The sequence below is a fragment of the Peromyscus leucopus genome, chromosome 6, assembly GCF_004664715.2.
Source record: "Peromyscus leucopus breed LL Stock chromosome 6, UCI_PerLeu_2.1, whole genome shotgun sequence".
In the NCBI taxonomy this organism is placed as follows: domain Eukaryota; kingdom Metazoa; phylum Chordata; class Mammalia; order Rodentia; family Cricetidae; genus Peromyscus; species Peromyscus leucopus.
The window spans coordinates 1,051,267-1,071,734 of record NC_051068.1 but is presented as its reverse complement, the minus strand read 5'-3'; the positions used below and the strand labels follow the sequence as shown (position 1 = coordinate 1,071,734).

At 36.6% G+C, this 20,468-nt stretch overlaps 1 long non-coding RNA gene across 3 annotated transcripts; it reads left to right on the top strand.

The window, feature by feature from the left end:
• Window positions 1-327: 327 nt before the first annotated feature.
• LOC119088142 lies at window positions 328-7,501 on the top strand. 3 transcript variants are annotated; one of them, XR_005091720.1, is made up of 4 exons: window positions 328-447; window positions 1,022-1,077; window positions 1,582-2,668; window positions 6,107-7,501. It is a non-coding gene; the product is annotated as an uncharacterized LOC119088142 (long non-coding RNA). The 3 variants fall into 3 exon arrangements; XR_005091721.1 differs by having other exon boundaries at window positions 328-1,077; window positions 1,582-1,753; window positions 2,551-2,668; XR_005091719.1 differs by having other exon boundaries at window positions 328-1,077.
• The last annotated feature ends 12,967 nt before the right edge of the window (window positions 7,502-20,468 follow it).

Below are 20,468 nucleotides of genomic sequence, written 5' to 3'. Positions count from 1 at the left end.
GAAGTATATACTCTTTGAAGACACTTCTAAAACAAAGGGGCATTTATTTGTTATTTGTGTGTATATGTGTGTGCACATGTATGGGCATGTGTGTGTGCACATGTGCAGGCACATGTGTTAGCATGTATATGTCAGGAATGGATGCTAAATCACTCTGTACTTTTTTTTGAGACAAGATCTCTTTTTTTTTTTTTTTTGTTTTTCGATACAGGGTTTCTCTGTGTAGCTTTGCGCCTTTCCTGGAACTCACTTGGTAGCCCAGGCTGGTCTCGAACTCACAGAGATCCGCCTGCCTCTGCCTCCCAAGTGCTGGGATTAAAGGCGTGCGCCACCACTGCCCGGCAAGAGACAAGACCTCTTATTGAACCTGGAGTTCACTGGTTGGCTAGGCTGAATGGCCATCAAGTGACAGGAGTCTTCCACTCTCTGCTTCTCAGCACTGGGATGGTAGGTGCATGCTGAAATTTTCTTGCATGATCCTATCTAAGGATCAGACTCAGGTCCCTGTGTTTCATGGCAGCACTTTACCCACTGAAACATCTCCCAGAGTCCTTGTGACAATTTGAACAGACTCCCAATATCCTTTCTTTTCTTGAAGTAAATAATCCATGGAGGATGGCATTTACTATGAGAATAACAGCAACAGGAACTAGAGAGAAGGATTTTTGCAAATATCAAGTGTCAAAATGCACAAAAGTGCATTTTTGGGTTGACAATTCTGATACCTCTATTCTATAAAATATTCTATTCCAAAAATTATTTAAATAAGCATCAACAATGATCATAAAGTTTGTTAATCTTCCTTCTACTGTGTTCTGTTGTGTAAATAGACACTGCTTTTTAGATGTCAGAGTACCAGGATACTTCAGCTAGGAGTGTACAAGTGAGCATGTCAGAGAGAGGGGAATGGAGGGATATTTGTTTTAATTATATGCCTGCAAAATATTAGATGCAGGCTTTTAAGGTGAAATATTGAGACATACTTAATAGTGACTTTCTCTCTGCTATAATTATTTTGTAGAAAAATATCTAATATCAGAGCTTCCTGAAAACCAACAATAGATCTGAGGGAAACAAGTAAGTGCAGTATGGATACATATTTGCTGAGTTTGACTGTTTGACACTTCCAAGTTATCATAAGAAGAGAAGCTTTTTCAACTCAGTGGAAATGAGAGGAGTCCAGAGAGTCCAGAGGAGTCCACCACCAACCTGCTAGCAAATATCAGTTTGATTGACTTCCTCTTTGCTATAGATGAGTAAAATAAAATTTGTGAGAAAATAATATGAACACTGTAGAAAGAAATATTACCTTGAAGACATGGTAAGAACAGATTTCCAAAGTTGACATTCTAAAACAAACAGAAGGAATCCTGGGTATCCACAATAAACCAAGCAAAGTCTTGTGCATTGGCTACGATTTTTGCTGAGACAAACACCTGACAAAATGTCAGTTCAGGGAGCCCATCACCGGGGGGGAAAATGCATGGCAGCTAGAGCATGGATTCCTTATATCTGCAGCCAGGATGCAAAGAGAGATGAATGTTATTGCTCATCTTGTCTTCTCATTTATTTCCCCAAAAGGAAGTCTGGTACCTCAGCCACTGGGATAGTGCCACCCACACTCAGGATGGCTGAGTTAAACATTCCTGGAAACATCTTCAGAGATATCCTTAGAGTTATGCCCTCACTATGATTTCAAATCCAGCCAAGCTGAAGATGAAAATTCCTATTACAACATGGTAAATAAAGTAAGGTAATTCACTTATAAGGAAATAAGATTGGAGAAGAAAAGATGGTAAAAATGGATATGGTAAAAATGAAAGGAAAATAGTGTATCTATCACACACATATGAAAACAAGTAGTAAAGCATGGAGATTGACAGCAAGATTTTAGCTGAAGTAAATATTCTGAAAAAAAATACACAGTCACAATAACAGGACAAACAGTGGCATGAAACTTGACTTCATGGTGTCTGAAAGGAATGAGAAAAAACAAAGAGATTTAGAATACTAATGGAACAGAGTAGAGATAAAGGCAAGTATCAGAGGCATTCCTCAGAGAAAGCTAGATGATATAAGACAAAAGCTATGAACAAACATGTATATTTTACTAGAAAAAAGAAAAGAGGCAGTATAGAAGGGAGGGAGGGAGGCAAAGAGGATAGCAATTCTGATAACAACAATTCAATGTCTATACACTTTGCTCCAAATTTTTGCATAATTAAGCCTTAGAAAAATTCTACATAGTTCTGTTTTCTTCAAGTACAAGCCTAAGTAGAGCTGTGGAGAAACTTCAGATAAACTCAGAATCTGATTAAATATTTTATTCTAAGCCAATTTGATGTTTGTAATAAAGGCAGCATGAAAGACATCAGTACAACACAAAGGCTTTACTGAAAAACTGAGGTTAACAAAAAAATTGAAATCCTTCATTTGTAGTGTGACTTCAATCTGAACTCTAAATACAATTTTTCAAAAGTGGAATTTTCTGGTTTAAATTAAAACATTCTTCTCTTGGCCATTTTGATCAAGCATTGTGTCTTCTGTCAGTTTGAACTTCATTTTTCAAGACAGCAGAAAAGTCAACACAGCATGATAATATTGTTGAAAGTTAGAGAAATGCAAACAATTTTCAATCATACCTGAAGCCAGAAAAAGTCTTCCAAAGGTAATTTTCTTATAAAATAATTTAATAATATACTTAAATTGATGCTATAATATTAAGGTCAAATGCATGCAGCCAAGAGTCTCCAGACAGAGAACTCCACAGCCTATAAGAGTATGACTCTATACACTGCTCACTTAGGAATGTCCCTTTACTGGTCATGAGACAGTGATTATTTTTATTTGTTTTTTACTTTTAACAATTTCAAATGTTCTTTATAATCAAACATTTCTTCTAATATTTATTGTTTTAAATGTGTGTGTGCATGTGTGTGTATGTGTGTGTGTGTACACACGTGCATCTCACATGCAAACACACCATAGTGTGTATGTGAAAGTCAAAGAACAACTTGAAGGTGTCAGGTCTCTCTTACCATGTGGGTATTCGGTATGGAATTCAGGTTGTCAGGCTTGGCAGCAACCTTTATCCATCGCATTGGCCCATATTTTTCCTTTATAATCAGAAGTTAATTGCTAAACTGTGGAGAAAAACTTGTGCTTATATTAAGCAACTTTTAAAAGGTGTTACATTAGACACTTTCTCATCACTGGGAAAATGTTTGAGCAAACAGCTTCAGGAAAGAAAGACTGATTTGCCTCATGTCTTCAGATTTCATGGTCACTGTACATACTTGCTTTTGACCTGTCAATGGTGAGGAAAATAATTGTGTGCTGGGACAAAGTGTTTTCACTCAAGCTGGACAGGAGATAGAGAGACAGGATTGGGCCAAATACAAAATATACTGCTGGCACAAGACAAGGCCTGTGATTTACTTTCTGCAATGGGTCCCACATCCTAACAGATCATTACTTCTGAATTCTTCAGCAGGTTGATTATTTCATGAAGTCAGATGCTCATGACTGAATCACCTCTCAGTAGGCCACCAGGTAGAGAGCAAGCCTTTAGCATATGAGCCTTTGTGGATAATTCTTCACATCAGAACTCACAATCATACCTGAGTGCAGACCAGGCAGCTTTAGAATTTATTGAAAATGACAGGGACCAGTCCATACCCAGCCATACCCAGGTTGATGACAGCTAACTGAATGTTTCTTTACTCATACCTCCTGCTGTGTGTGACTCCCAACTTCCTCCTTCCCATTTCCAAACCTAAGACCCTAAGAAAACATAAATGAGGAAAGCTGGATGAATACTTTTAATGTTCAAAGATATTGTCAGGAATGCTGAGTATTAAATACATTGAATATATTTTATAACTGTATAATAAATTGTAATTTTCAGCATTGTTACCATTAAATATTTTTGTTCAAAGTAATTTCTCAAGAAAAATGGAAACTGTCTACTAGCATATTTTGATTAATTTGAAAAGTTGATCACTAGTAGTCAGTTGTAAGAAATACAGATTCCAGTGTTTGGAGTAAAATTGTTGTATTCTGTTTCAAATTAACTATAGCAAATTTCATGTTATAGGTGTGGTGATATGGCACGTGGGAGGCCTTGGTGGGTTTTTGGACCAAGGTTCCCCAAGGTGGATGAGTTATGCCTTGTGGGCATAGTGGACGGTGGAAAGTTACTCACATGGTAGATGCAATATCCACATGTCAATTTTATTTTGGGGTTTGGGAGAAGGGGAGAGGGAGTAGAGGAGAGAGAGAGAGAGAGAGAGAGAGAGAGAGAGAGAGAGAGAGAGAGAGAGAGAGAGAGAGAGAGAACCTCTGGCGAGAGGGGGAAGAGAGCAAAGGGGGAGGAGTTTTTTCTTAAAGGGAACATAGAATGGCATCAGGAGGACACTGGGTGAGTCCCCAGGTGTAGGTCGAAATACTAACATTTCTCCATTTTGATTATTATAAAAAGGTGAGTTATGGTTAGCAAGTTGGGGGTGAATGAGGGTGCCAAATTCTCCAAACTTCTTCCTGCTGATTTTGGAAATGGGAAGGAGGAAGTTGGGAGTCACATACAGCAGGAGGTGTGAGTAAAGAGACATTCAGTTAGCTGTCATCAACCTAGGTATGGCTGGGTATGGACTGGTCCCTGTCATTTTCAATAAATTCTAAAGCTGCCTGGTCTGCACTCAGGTATGATTTATCCTTCTCAGATCTCTGATTCCATTTGACATGTAGATGTCACATCTGCTTTCCACCATCCACCGTGCCCACAGGGCGTGTCTCGCCTCCCTAGGAGTACCTAGGTCCAAAAACTTTCAAGGCCTCCAGCATGCCATATCATTATAATAGATAAATGCTGCTTGTTATAATTGATGGTTATTTGAGTGAGAGCACTTTGACAGTCAATACTAATCCTGTGGGAATTTTGCAAGTGAGACCCTAAGAAAACTTGTGCATTTAATAAGCAGATGAGCAGAGGGAAGAATTTTTATTGCTTACTTTAATTGTTTGACCATACTTTGAATTATATACCAAGAAGTGTGGTGGTCTGTCATTGAAATTGTATTTAATGATCTACAACATGATGATTAAATTATGTCTTCCTTCCATTTTGTTGGAAATAAAGTATGAAAACTGCTTGATCTGTAATGACATCTGTTATCCAGTAGATTTATCCAATTTTTGAGTGCCAAAACTACACAAAAATATATTTTTATAAAGAAAAGAGGTTCCATTATTAATTATATTGCTACTCTTTCACTGAAAGTTAACTTTGTTTAACATATAGCAATATGTTAATTATATGTTTAACAATAAAAAGAAAATTTTTACAATGCTAATGTCCTTGATAACCTATAATTTTACAGTGGCATGTACATGTTTTATCACATGTATAACATATATTCATAGAATCACCATGGCTCCATCAAGTGATGAATATATCAATAAGTTTGGTAGTACTATAGTCCCACATGGGTTAAAATAAAATAGATATATACCTGGGAAATAGATTTTAGCAACAAAAACAAGGAAATACTGGTAGACTGTACATTTGGATAGACATGGAAAAAATGTGCTTCATTAGAGAATGGTTGTAAATGGCCACAATTCATTGATGAGAGATATTCAAAATAAGCAAGTGAAGTCACAATAGAAGAGGAGAGGGGATGGATGATGACAGCTGACAGACTTACTAGGTTTATTTAAGGATGACAAATACTGCTTATTAAACAATCCTGAGAATATCTTAAAACCCAAAAGATTATCCATGTTTTCTTCTCCAGGATAGGCATGGAAACCAAGGCCTTGTACATGCTAGGTAAACACCATAACACTGAGCAATATTCCTAGTACCAGGCTATACACTTTAAAATAATAAAATGTGTTTGTGAGCTAGATAATCCAATTCAGCTTCTAGAAAGGATTTTCAAGCTTCAAATGCATGTACTTCATGAAAAACAAACATGAAAATCATCTGTTATCAATTTCATCACTAACCCCAGTCCTGATTGTTTTGCCCTAAAAATTACCATTGTTCTAAAGTATATTGTCTTTTGTAACTATGGTTTGATGCTATGTGTTACTTTCTCCTCAGCTGGTGGTGCTGTTTCAGGAAGCTACTGAAGCTCCAGAGCAGTGGCCTGACTAGGAAGAGTGTCTCCTGGGCGGGGGCCTTGGAGATGATACCTGACTTTGCTTCAGAGTTTAGTGCTTTGCCAATCTGCCCAGATATGAGGAATCTGTCACCACAAACTGAAGGCTCATACTACCACACCTTCCTCTCCAAGATGAATGAATGATAATACAGTGAATCAAAATAAACCTCCTTACTCTTTTAGATCATTTCTGCCACAGCAACAAGAAAACTAAAGAATGCAAACAGTTAAAGTATTTCTCTTTTATGGTCCTCAGTTTTTTAGCTACCCAAGTAGCTAAAGGTAACTTGACCTCATTAATTTATATATCTATTTTTAAAAACATACATCAAAGACTCTGAAATCCTTGTGCTAGTTGTTCTAATGGCAGCAGCTGAGGATCTGTGAAAATTGTTCCTTTGTTTTACAGGGAGTATAAATTACATTGTTTTTTATTTATATTTTCCCGATTTGTGTCACGTCTGTAACACTGTCTATGGCATTCAATTTAGTTAGCTGGTGCTATGCTGATCTTTATGGGGTTCACATTGGAGGTTTGATGTGTTGGTTGCAGTGTATCTGCTAGCCCTGCAAAGAGGGTGTTTCCCTTAAAGTCATTCCTGTGTGTTATGAGTAGAGGGACCTTGGGATCTTACCAGCTAGCGGGCCATGTGGTATGACTAGCATGGTCTCACACTGTCATCAGCCTGGTTCAGAATCATAGGTGGTGTGGCCAATTGCTTTCTTTTCTAAGCTTCAGACAGTTACCAATCACTCCAGCAAAGATTCCTGAAGTGGTTTTTTTTTTTTTTTTTTTTTTTTTTCCAGATCTTTTACACAAATGTTAGCAATCTTGTTCTCCCTACCCCGGGCTTTTGTGTATTCATGCCTGTGTGTTTCTGCTTCCCTCCGCTTTCCCTTTTTCAGTCAAAACTTGCATAGTCACAGGATTGGCATTTGCTCTCTCAGAAACCATGACCTGTCCCCTGTCTGCTGCAGTCTGGCTCCTGCTGCTTTACAGTGTGTTGGCTTCCTAGTTCTCAAAGAGAAGAGATACATCCAAACTCCCCTGTGAGAATGTTCCCCAGACCTACAATAAACAAGTTTTATTACAATCCCCAATTTTCCATTTTCTACTTTTGAGGATAGACTATGTCCCAGCAACCAAAATCTAGATACTCCTTCCTCCCATCACTGAATCTAGAAACTCTGTGCTCCCTGTTCACTCACCTTCCCATTTTTGAGCAACAGACATCCAGGACCACCAAATGTCACTCAGTTCAGTCTGAAAATAGTAGTAATTGCTATTACTATTATTATTATTATTATTATTATTATTATCAGCATAATTTTAACCTGTGTGTATGTGTGTGACTTGTGTGTGCCTGTACGTGTACCAGTGCATGCACATGGAAGTCAGAGGACAGCTTTGCAGTTCAGTAATCCTTTCCATCTTGCTTAAGGCAAGGTATCTTGTTGTTCAGTACCACATTAGCCAAGGTAGCTAGCCCACAATATTCCAGGAGATAATACTATTTCCCATCTCCTTTTGATGGGAGGGAGAACAGGAGGTGGGGAGGTGGCTGAGGTTACAGATGTATGCAGTGGCATCCAGCTTTATGTTAGTTTGAGGGATTTGAACTCATATATTCATGCTTATCTAGCCACTGATCCATCTTTGCAGCCCAGTAACTATTTTTAAATTGTCTGTTAGTTTTACTAGATTTTGCTGTTTGGTTATATTTATCTGTATCATGTTATTTTAATATATTTACCCAACCGTCATATTTGTTGCATTATGAAAGAAGAAATGCAATCTGAAACTGAGACCATGTACTACATTGGAACATTTTATACTGAATTCATTAAGTACTGAATCATTAGACAAGTTATGGTTTATATGGTTTGTATTCTTCAGAGAGTCTTGGTAAATAATGCAATAGTTTTTGCAATATTGGATGTCCAGAGTGTTTTTATTTTATTTTGTGAAAAAGAAGATTATTGTCTCCCCAAATCCATTCCCCAGTTTCAACAGGAATGGATTCAAATAACAAAGTGTGCATCCATATCTCATCATGGATCACAAGAGCCAAAGCAGCATGATCAGCAGCTCTTCTCATGTGGACAGCCCTGTTCAACAGCTCAGTGCTACATAATGGCAATGATTCTATTTAAAACTATTTGTAATAATACTGAGAAACACTAGCAAGCATAGTTAATAAAATCAACATAATGTGTTCCATAAAAGTAAGCCATGTTGTCAAACTTTCAAAGAATATGTGGAAAGAAAAAGATTGTGATATAATATTAAATAAATTAAGAAGAACATTAAATTATGTAGTGGTAATGAACTGAATTTTATCTGAAACTGGAAAATAAGTGAAGATATACAACTATCTCTGAGAGAAGAAAGTCCATATGTGTATGTTCCCAAACCCATATTTCTATGATTAAAAATGAAAAAAGTTACTAGATTTTCTGATTCTCAGATGGGAAATATTTTCAAAACAAATGGATATTTTTTAAAATAAATACATGATGAATATAATGCTGGAATAATAAGTGTTTATGTGTATACTTAACTTACATGAAGTTAAAGGGGACTTGCACAAGTACATATTAGCTACTAAAATATTAGTAACATTTAATTTGTAATGGTACATAAGGTAATACCATAACTGGTAATGATACATAAGGTAATATCATAATAGCAAAGCATCCCTATAGAAAAATAAGCAAAAGTTACATCATTTACAAAGAAGCACAGTAGACAGTTATATGAAAGAAAATGACTGTTACTATTAAAACAAACTCAAGCTAAAATAAAACAGTTTCAACTACTGTAATGAAAAAAATTAAATAAAACATTGACAGCTGAAAAGACCATTTTCCACCAGCGGTGTGGTTTGGAAAATAAATCAGCACCAGATGTAAGGTATGACTAAAGAGGAAAATTCAGTAAATAGGAGATTAGAAAAAGAGGTGACCAAAGGTATCTGGATATGGTGATTTGTACCTGTAATCATAGCATTCTAAAGGCTGACAAAAGTTGCAGGCCTGATGCCTAAAGTAAGACCCCACCTCAAAGACATAACAAGCTGTATAGTTAAGGACCCCATATCGCTGCTGTCAACTCAACCTATTCACTACAGCTTCCAGTCTAAGGAGGACCCTGAGTCCTATGACTGCTTATCTCTTCACTCACCCCTCTTTTCCAAGTCAGGACAATAGTTTCTCACTGACAACCCTGTCTACCCATACTGTTCACTTGAGGACTGTATGTTCTCATCACATGCAAAGCCCCTTCTCCCTAGGTAGAGACCCCAGACTCCATCTATGCCTCCTGAAGACAAGTCTCAAACACTTCCCCAGACTATGAGAGTCTTCTACCTCTACAAAAAGTCAGTTCCAGGGATCAGAAACATCACGTAGCCCTAGCTAAGCCAAGATTATTTGTGATACCTCCCTTGAACAAGAACAATGAGTTGCCCAAGACTGAACTCTAAGTTCCATCCAGTTAATATATGGCCTGACAAATTGGGGCAGCAGCAAACAGAAATTCAAACACCCACTCAACATAGGAGCAATCAGATATCTATACCAAGAAATGAAACCAGCAACCTAGTTTTAGGTTCCTTTATAAAAAATACAGCATGAATAAGCAAGGTTATTATCTCATCCAAAAATCATTACTACCATAGTAATGTTCCCAGAGAAAAGCAACTTAGATGACAGGTAAGATGATAACTTCAGAGCAGCAATAGTAAGCATGATCAAGGAATTTTAAAAAAATATAAATAAGTGTTGTAATGAAGATCTCAAAAAGCATAAATAATTCAACAAAACAATTTAGGATATGAAAATAGAATTTAATAAAAAGTTAGACTCTCTGAAGAAAAGAAAATTGAAATAAAACCACATCAAAGGCATAGTATTTTCAACAAAATCATGGAAGAAAATTCCCTAATCTAAGAAAAGAGGTGCCTATAAAAGTGCAAAAGGCATACAAAGCACCAAATGGACAGAAAATAAACTCCCCAAATAACATAATCACAAGTCACTGGATGTACAGAACAAAGGAAAGATATTGAAACTTTCAAGAGAGAAAAGATCAAGTTGCTTATAAAGGCAGGCCCTTCAGAATGACAGTTGGTTTTTCATTGGAGAATTTGAAAACCAGAAGGCCTAAGGTCAATGTTCTACAAGTTATGAAAGACCACAGACACCAGCCTGGACTGGTATACCCAACAACATTATCAGTTGTAATTGAAAAAAAGTAGAAAAACTTTTCATAATAAAAACAGATTACTTTTAAGGAATGTATGTCCATTAAGCAAGTTCTACAGAGGATACTGAGAGAAATATTTAAGTATAAAAAGGTTAAAAACACTCAAGAAGACATGAGTAATGAATAAGCAATTTATTATTCACTTGTTTCTGTTTGTTATGTTTTAGCCATATTTTTGTCTCTACACTGAACTCAATTTACATATCAGATTCTTACAAAGGATAACCTACATATTTTAATGATGCATGTACATTCTATCCATGGCCCAAAGAAATATATTGAGCTTGTCATGATTTAGTTTTATCATGCATACTCTGCTCAGCCTAAACAAGTATAGCTGATAGTTACTGATAGCTTCCTGACGTCCAGGCTGCATCTTATGTGCTTTACAATGTTTAGGCATTTAAGTCTTTAAAAACAGAGACAGCTTCAGTTATGAATCCCATTTTAAATATGAGAAAACTCAATTCATATGGGTATATGGACTTACCTGTGTTACATAGACAACAAATTATTGATAGAGCCCACATATACCAAATTAACCATAATAATGTAATTATACATAGACAAACTACATACTGTTAATTTTGTATCATTCCTGAAATCAATATAGCCTTTCTATTGTATGCTATTCTGTTTTTGTGGAAGGCTTATGCTTAGAGGGCTTGAGTTACTTGCAGTAATCACACCTGAAAAATCAAGAATAACCCCCAGGCCCATCTGAAGGCAAGGCTGCCCTTTCTCACTGTGCTAAGCCTACACCTGTATTAAAAGACTAGGTCTTTTGTGAATGATTCTGTGAACTCATACAGTAGCAAAGTGATCAGTGCCTGCTACTTACTTCTTATACACTATAAATGGAACAACAATAATCAGGCTGTCTTAATCATACTTTAATTTGTTTGCCTTATATGTGATCCTATCTCTCCTGACAGCCCTGTGAAATTGACTTTGCAGCTGGTATTGTCCATCTTGTATAGATGAAGAGACAATTATTAATCTCTTCACTCAAAGTCACCAACCCAAGGAATATTCCATTGGAAGATTCCTTGGTTCTGAGCTAAAGTTTCCTTTCATATCACATTGTTCAAACATGATTTCTTGTAATTAGGTCTTCCTTCAGCTTTTTCTTTTTAGTATCCTCATCATTGTGTATATTAACCTAGAATTAAAATGCAATTCATTTCTGCTGTGGGGTGTTCTGTATGTTGTGAATGTGTTGCTCTGATTGGTTGAAAGCCCTTCTAGTGGACTCCTAAAAATACCATGAAGTTGCTGAGACCTGTCTGTGGCTGCTGCTCTGTAAGATGGTCCAGAGTATATTCTAAATTTTAAGTAACAGAAATTGATGCTAATGTAATTGCAACATAAATGAATTGAAAAGAAAAGGACATTTGGGAAGGATCAAAACTAGATTAGGGATTAACTTGGAACTCTTCTAGGCAACTGAATCCAGAGCCCAACCACTGCCTTGCCTCAAGAGCTAAGATATACCACAGACTCCATCAGCATGGGACAGTACCAACTTCATTGATCGTCTTTAATCTCTCTACAGTGAAAGAGAATCTCTGAGTCCCTATGAATCTGTAAATCTTTCCTTGGTGTTGAGTACAGGCTGGCACGAGCCCTTGGTGTAACTCTCATTCATTCATTTGCTAGCATCAAAAATCATAGAAACAGAAAACCTACCCACATTGACTTTTCTAAATGGGGCCACAACTACAGTAGAATCTAAAAGCAGATCATTAGAAAACCAATCTGTTTGTGAAAAACAAATAGGCAGAACAGACCCAATTAGTAAATTTATATCTGTGATTAAGCCTTCTTTGAAGTAAATGACTGGTACTTAACATTCAAGAGACACAAACCCACCTCTCAACACAAGCACACATGTAAACTCATGCTTTTAAGATGAATCATGGGTCCCCAAGCAAATGATCCCTTCCATATGTGTGCCTCTTCAGTCAGAAAGCAGGTACATTATGGCTGGCTACTTTTACCGAAGTCTGTAGGAATCTGTGGCAACAGTGACACCCAGAAGCCAAAAATCCTTAGAAAAAATATGTCTTAAGGCAAACATGAAGTTTTGTGTGTGTTACAGGTTAGCAACAAAGATGTTATCCACTAACTGCTTTACTGTTCTTTATATAATCAAAATGTTAAAATCAGTTACTAAAGTGAAAGGAACATTGTAAACTCAAGACACTTGGAAATGTGTAAGAAACTTAATTCTGAGCTAAAGGTAGGAGTTGGGGAGACAACACAAGCATGGGGACCAGAGTTTAATTCCAAGCACCCATGTAAAAGTTGGTAGTATTAATGTACATTTGTAAACTCAGGGCTTGGAGGTCAGAGCCAAGTTGATCACTGAACTCACTATCAAGACATTCTAATCTCCTTGGAAGTTCTAGGCCAGAAAGAGACACTGTCTAAAAAATATAAGGTGGATAGCTCTTGAATAATGGTACCTATGTTTGACGCCTGGGTTCTATACACACATGTGTACCTGCACATACACACAATTGTGCACATACATATATACACACTCACAATAAATAAAGAAACAAAAATGTAGTCTCCTAATGACCCTGGAGAAATGGGCCCAGTTCTGCCATTAGTTCCATGTGTTATTGACAAGATAATCCATGGGTAGGTGGAATCTCAGCAGATAGAACTTCCTGCTATACCAATTTTCTAAGCAATCATTAATTGTGATTTTTGAAATCCAGCTTGAATTCTGATGACTGTAATGAAATTGTCATTCTTTTGACTCACACATATGTTACTAATGAATGACATGAGTTCCAGGGTTTTTATGAAATTAACGGTAGCATGATTTCTCTAAGCAAAGTGAAGTCAGTGCATGCACATATACCTCCTTGGAGAAGGAGAAGAAGTAAGAAAGGAAAAGGTTACAATATGTTATAAAATCATAACTCCACGATGGAGTAGATTTATGATCACATAAAAATTTTGAATTAGCATAAGATCTCAGTTTCCTGCCCTGACAATCTAAAGACATTTACAATTTTATTTTTAAAATAAAATTGTGGCACCAAGGATGCCCTGAAACTTCAATAAAAAATCTTACATGGGAGCGAAAAGATTGAAAAAGCTATAGAGAGCATGTAATACCAGAACCAAGTTGCATATCTGAGCAGTAAATATCTTGAATAGGTGTTTTTGAAAAGGTTACAGATGGAACTGTCAGTTACTGAGGTAGATTCTGGTGAAACACTGAGCAGCATGTGTAATGATCATTCCTGAATACTGATTTTTTTCCATCTTACTCAGGCAAAATGCTGCCTATTTACATTCCTTAGCCAAAAAGGGAATGAGTCTCAATCTAAATAACTTTATTAAATGTTAATTTCTTAGAAAAGACAAATCCTGATGTAAGGAACAATGTTATGAAGGAATGATCCCTTCTTACAAAAAGTTTGCAGATTATGTCTTACTAGAACCAAACTTATTTGGACCGTTTTTTTTTTTTTTTTTGAAGTTATTTATGTTCAAGATCTAAGGCTTTGAGGTCAAATCCTTAGTCATTCACTTGGAGAAAGAATTAGTCAGAATAGAGAAACAGGGTCCCCCAAAGCCAAAGTTCCACAGCTTTCCATGAAGGCACCCCAGAGTGAAAAACTTAATATAACATGAGCTCTATAAACACAAATTGAATCAGATACTTGAGATGGGAATGTAGTGAGATAGTAACCAATTATGCTGTACATCAAATGTTTCAACTGGGTACCCAAATAGAAAGGTCTTTGCTAAGAATGTTACAATCTTTGGCTAATGAAATAAAAACAGAGGGAAAATATAAAGAGTAACACTCTAAATTTTTGCTTTATAACACTGATGAAATAAGACTGTATCATTCTAACCCTTCAACAAACACTGATCTAAAGGTGAGCTGTGCTGAGTCTCCTTTCTCAAGAAATCATGATGTGAGTCACTAACAGCATTCTGTAAACAACTCTCAAGCATCAATACACTCCATGAAAGAGGCACTGCAGTACTCAAGACTCATTTGCCTTGGGCTGTGGTACAATTTTCACAGTGCTGAGCACCCTGTGGAAGAAATCCAGGTAGAGAGAGACAATTTGATCAAAAATATTCAGATAGAAACAAAACAAGGCATAAACAAGAAGGAGGAAAAGAAGAAGAAGAGGAGGAGGAGGAGGAGGAGGAGGAGGAGGAGGAGGAGGAGGAGGAGGAGGAGGAGGAGGAGGAGGAGGAGGAGGAGGAGGAGGAGAAGAAGAAGAAGAAGAAGAAGAAGAAGAAGAAGAAGAAGAAGAAGAAGAAGAAGAAGAAGAAGAAGAAGAAGAAACATTGGCATTATGTTGGTTTGTAATATGTCTCTGGAAAGTCCATGTGTTAGAGCAACCAGCCTAACATTCTGGAAAAGGGAGACTTTGGGGGAAGTTTTCATGAATGGAGGAACCACTGAGGTGTCTTTGTCACAGAAGTGCACAGTCCTTGTCTGATTTTCTCTGTTATGATGCAGTAAGAAGTCCATTACCAGATGCTGAGCAGAGATGCATTGTGCTTGTGATCATCTCAATCACTTTAAATGTCAACTAAAAGAACTTCTATTTACATAGGATTCCTGGCCTTTTCTTTTCTAATAGCAGTGGGAAGTTAACTAAGGCATGTATGTTTGAGAAGGAGAACCAGTAAGCTCTAGAGCAGTGATGAGGATTCTATAGGATCATCCAGTAAGGTGCATAAATTTCAATGGACTAATCACACTTCATGAACATTCCCTTCCCATGTCAGGAAAATAAAATCCTTCTTCATAACATTTCGCAACTGGTGCAATGGGATAAAATACGAACTCAGAGAAAACTCATTGTCAGTATAAATGAAAGATTACCAAGTGATTTCAACTTAACTGGCTTAGTTGTGGCCACAGACCACACTGGCCAGAAAACTAGATGGGAAATAGAAACCAAAGAACAACACACCCATCCAACAAAGACAAACTCAGTTATTAGGACATAGACCCCAAATATATATATATATGTATGTGTGTGTGTGTGTGTAGTCACCCCAAACCCAGATTTCTAGACTCTAGCATAAGAACACAATCAACAGCAGCCAGGGCCATATATATATATATATATATATATATATATATATATATATATACCACCAGAGCCTATCTATCCTACTACAGTAAGCCCTGAATATTCCAATACAGCTGAAGCACAAGAAAGAGACTTCAAAATTTTTATGAAGATGATAGTGTTCTTAAAGAGGAAATAAATAAACCCCTTAAAGAAATCCAGGAACAAAACAAAAAAAACAAAAAAGAAAATTAGAGAAAATGAGTAAATCCCTCAAAGAAAGCCTAGAAACCTAAGAAAAAACAAACACAATCACTAACAACCAGGACAATACATCCCTACTAGAGCCCAGCTATCCTATCCCATAAGGGACTGAACATTCAAACATAATTGAAGCAGAAAACAACAACAAACAAAACAAAACAAACAAAAAAGAAAACAAGCCCTTAAAACCATCTATAGGAAGATGATAGAGGTTCTTAAAAAAGAAATGAATAAATACATTAAAGAAATTCAGGAAAACATAAACAATTGGACAAAATGAATAAATCCCTTAAAGAAACTCAAGAAAAAAATCAGTTGAAACAAAGTAGTAAAACTGTTCAAGAACTGAAAATGAAAGAAGAAATAATAAAGAAAACACAAACTGAGGGAATTCTGGAATTTAAAAATGTAGGAATTCTAACAGTTACTACAAAGGCAAGCTTTACCAACAGAATTCAAGAGATGGAAGACAAAAATCTCAGGCATTGAAGATATGATAGAAAAAATGGATACAGTAGTCAAAAAAAATGTTAAATCTAAATAATTCCTGACACAAAACATCAAAGAAATCTGTGACAATATAAAAACAAGAACCCTAAGGATAATAGGAATAGAGGAAGGAGAAGAATTCCAGATCAAAGGCCTAGAAAATATTTTCGACAAAACCATAGAAGAAAAATTTACTAGCCTAAAAAATGGAGATGCTTATAAAGGTACAAAAAGCTTACAGAACACCAAACAGATTGGATCAGAAAAGAAAGTCCCCTTCACAGAAGAATCAAAATACTACACATACAGAACAAAGAAAGAATATCAAAAGCTGCAAGGGAAAAAGATCAAATAACACAAAGGCAAACCTAATAGAAATACACCTGACTTCTCAATGGAGACTATAAAAGCCAGAAGGGCTTGGATGTAAGTGTTGCAGATTCTAAGAGACCACAGGTACCAGTAAGACTACTATAATCTAGCAATACATTCAGTCAACATGGATGGAAAAAAATATTCCATGATCGAGTCAAATTTAAACAGTATCTACAAATTCAACCCTACAGAAGGTGCTAGAAGGAAATCTCCCACCTCTAGGAGGTTAAATCCAACTCCTTCGAGGTTAAATACACCCACAAAAACACAGGAAATTAATATCACACCAGCAAAACCAAAAGAAGGGAATCCTCCCCTCTCACCATATACCACCACTACCAACAGTAAGAAAAAAGGAATTATTGGTCATTGGTTATAGATGTCACTCAATATCAATCAACTTAATTAACCAATAAAAAGACACAGCTTAACAGAATAGATATAAAAACAAGATCCATCCTTCTGCTGCATACAAGAAGCATACCTCACCATAAAAGATAGACATTATCGAGGAGTAAGGGGTTAGGAAAAGATTTTTGAAGCAAATATACCCACAAGCTGGTATGGCCATTTTAATGTCTAATACAGAAAAGACAGGGAAGGACACTTCATACTTATCAAAGGAAAAAAATCCAGCAAGATGATTTTTCAATTCTTAACATTGATGCCCCAATGCAAGGGCAACCACATTTGTAAAAGAAACATAACTAAAGCTTAAATCACACATTAACCCTCCCACATTGATGGTGGGAGACTTTCACCAATGGACAGGTCATTCAGACAAAAACTAAACACAGAAATACTGGTGCTAACAGACTTTATAAAACAAATGGGTCAGAGGCCTGCTCAATTGCCTTATGGCACAGGTGGCAGTTAGATTGCCAGAGTCTGGCCTGCACAGCCAGGCACCACTATGATGAGTATATGATGGAGGGGAGAAAACGAGAAGTGTAGAGGTTTGTGCACTATGAAGAGAGGCAGAACTAGAGACATGATGGCTGTGAGGAACAGACTGATGAGAGAGGCCGGTGCTACCACCTTAGGTGGTGATGTCTGGTGGTGATGACATGGTGATGCCTGGGCTTGTGCTGCCTCTAAGGACCATGTCTGGATCTGTGGCTCTATCACAGCTGGAGTCTGTGCTTATGTCTGTGGCATGCATTATCATCAAAGGCCATGTGGATGTCTGTGGTCTGGGCTGCCACTTGAAACCATGGTGATATCCTGGGCTGCTTGGGAAAGCTAGCTGGTGGTGGTGTGAGCATAGGAGAGATGGTAAGCTGACAAACTGAGCTACCACCCAGGTCCAGATCCAAGGTCTAGAATTAGCCCACCCCAATATCTACCCCAGCTATGAACTACTGGACTGGATGAAAAGGCTTATCAATCATAGCCACAGGATCTGTCTGACTTGAGGCAAGATAACCAAGAAGAATCTCTCTTGGTGAAGGTATAGTGTTAATGGTATGGCAGAAGTCAGAGGCCTTGGACCAGACAAATGACTCAATGCAATGAACCTTTGCAAGTGAAGCATTTGGGCAAAAGGATACACTGCATGACACACTACAGCTTCCAATGCCACTGTGATGGACAAATATGTGATGGAAAAGAGGTAAATACAATGGAATAAAAAAGGGACATGCACAGCAGAACTGGAGTAACAGGTCTTCCTGGAGAGGTCAGTAAGACTTTGTTGTTGTTGTTATTGTTTTTGTTTTTGTTTATGGTGGGAAGTTACAAGGGTGGAGGACTGGTAAATGAGTGGTATTGGTTGCATAATATGAAATTCCCAAAGAATCATCAAAAAAGTTTTAAAAAATTAAATAAAAATAAAGCAAATGGACCGAACAGGTACCTACAGAAATTTTCACAAAACTCAAAAGAATATACTTCTTCTCAGCATCTCACAGAACTTTCTCCAAAATTGACCATATACTCAATCACAAAGCAAGTCTCAACAGATACAAAAAAAACTGAAATAATTCCCTGTTTTCTTCCAGACCACCATGGATTAAAGCTGGATATTATCAACAATAGAGACAACAGAGAGTCTATGAACTCATGTTAACTGAACAATTCTCTACTAAATGAAAAATAGGTCAAGACAGAAATAAAAAAAGAATTAAGGACATCTTAGAATTCAATGAAAATGAATGTACAATGTACCCAAATTTACAGGAAACAATGAAAGTGGTACTAAGAAGAAACTTCATAGCATCGGGAGCTTACTTCAAAAACATTGGAGAGATCTCATAATAAGAACTTAACAGCACACTTGAAAACTCCAGAACAAAAAGAAGTGTGTACAACCAAGAGGAATAGGGGCAGGAAATAATCAACTCAGTGCTGACATCAGTAAAACAGAAACAAGGAGAATAATACCAAAGAATCAATGAAACAAAGAGTTGATTCCTTGTGAAAATCAGCAAGACAGACAAATACCTATCCAAACTAACTAAAATATGGAGAGAGAATATCCAAATTAAGAAAATCAGAAATGGTCAGGCAGTAGTGGTGCACACATTTGATCCCAGCACTCAGGAGGCAGAACCAGGTGGATCTCTGTGAGTTTAAGGCCAATCTGGTATCTGGTCTAGAGAGAGAGATCCAGGACAGGCACCAAAACTACATAGAGAAACCCTGTCTCGATAAACAAAAAAAAAAATAATAATAATAAAAATAAAAAATAAAAGGAAAGAAAAAAAGAAAGGAAAAGAAAAAAAGAAAATCAGAAATGAATAGGACATTCAAACAAATACAGTGAAAAAAATTAAGTCATACTTTAAAAACCTATACTCCACAAATTGGAAAATATAAAAGAAATGAATAATTTTATCAATAGATATCACTTACCTAAGTGAAATCAAGATCAAATAAACAATTTAAATATACCTATAAACCCTAGTAAAATAGAAGCAGGCATTAAAAGTCTTCCAAGCAAAATTTTTAAAAAGTTAAAAAAAAAGAAAACCCAATATTCAACAAAGAGAGACAAAAACAGACTAATTTCCCTTATGAACATAGATGCAAAATTACTCAACAAAATATTTGAAAACCTTAATCCAAAAACATATAAAAAGATCACCCACCATGATCAAGTAGGATTCATCCCAGAGGTGGAGGGATGGGTCAACATACAAAAATCCAAATAACATGATCTACTATGGAAACAAACTGAAAGATAAAGAGCCACATGACCATGACCATCTCCCTAAATGTCAAAAGGCCAAAAGACAAAATCCAATACCCCTTCATCATGAAAGTCTTAGAGAAAGTATGGATACAAGGGACATACCTAAATATAATAAAGACAATTTACAGGAAGCCTATAGCCAACATCAGATTTAATGGAGAGAAACTCAAAGTGATTCCACTAAAATCAGAAACAAGAAAAGGCTGCCTACTCTCTCCATATCTATTCTAGCTAGAGTAATAAGGCAACTGAAGGAGATCAAGGGAGTATTATTTGGCAAGTAAGAAGTAAAAATATCATGATTCTCAGATGATATGATAGCATACACAAGTGACCCCAAAAATTCTACCATGGAACTCCTAAAGCTGATAAACACCTTCAGCAAAATGGCTGGATGCAAGATTAACAACAACAACAATAAATCAGTAGCTTTCATGTATACAAATGACAAACAGACTGAGAATGAAATCAGGGAAACAGCACCCTTCACAATAGCCATGACCACATGCCATGATAATATTATCAGAAAGTAAAAGGCATGCATTTCTTTTAGAAAAAAGGAAAAGTAGTCATCAACAGAAAGGAAGTTGGAAGATCTGTTTGGGAAATCAGTTGTCAGATAAATTAACTTTAGGATACAGTTT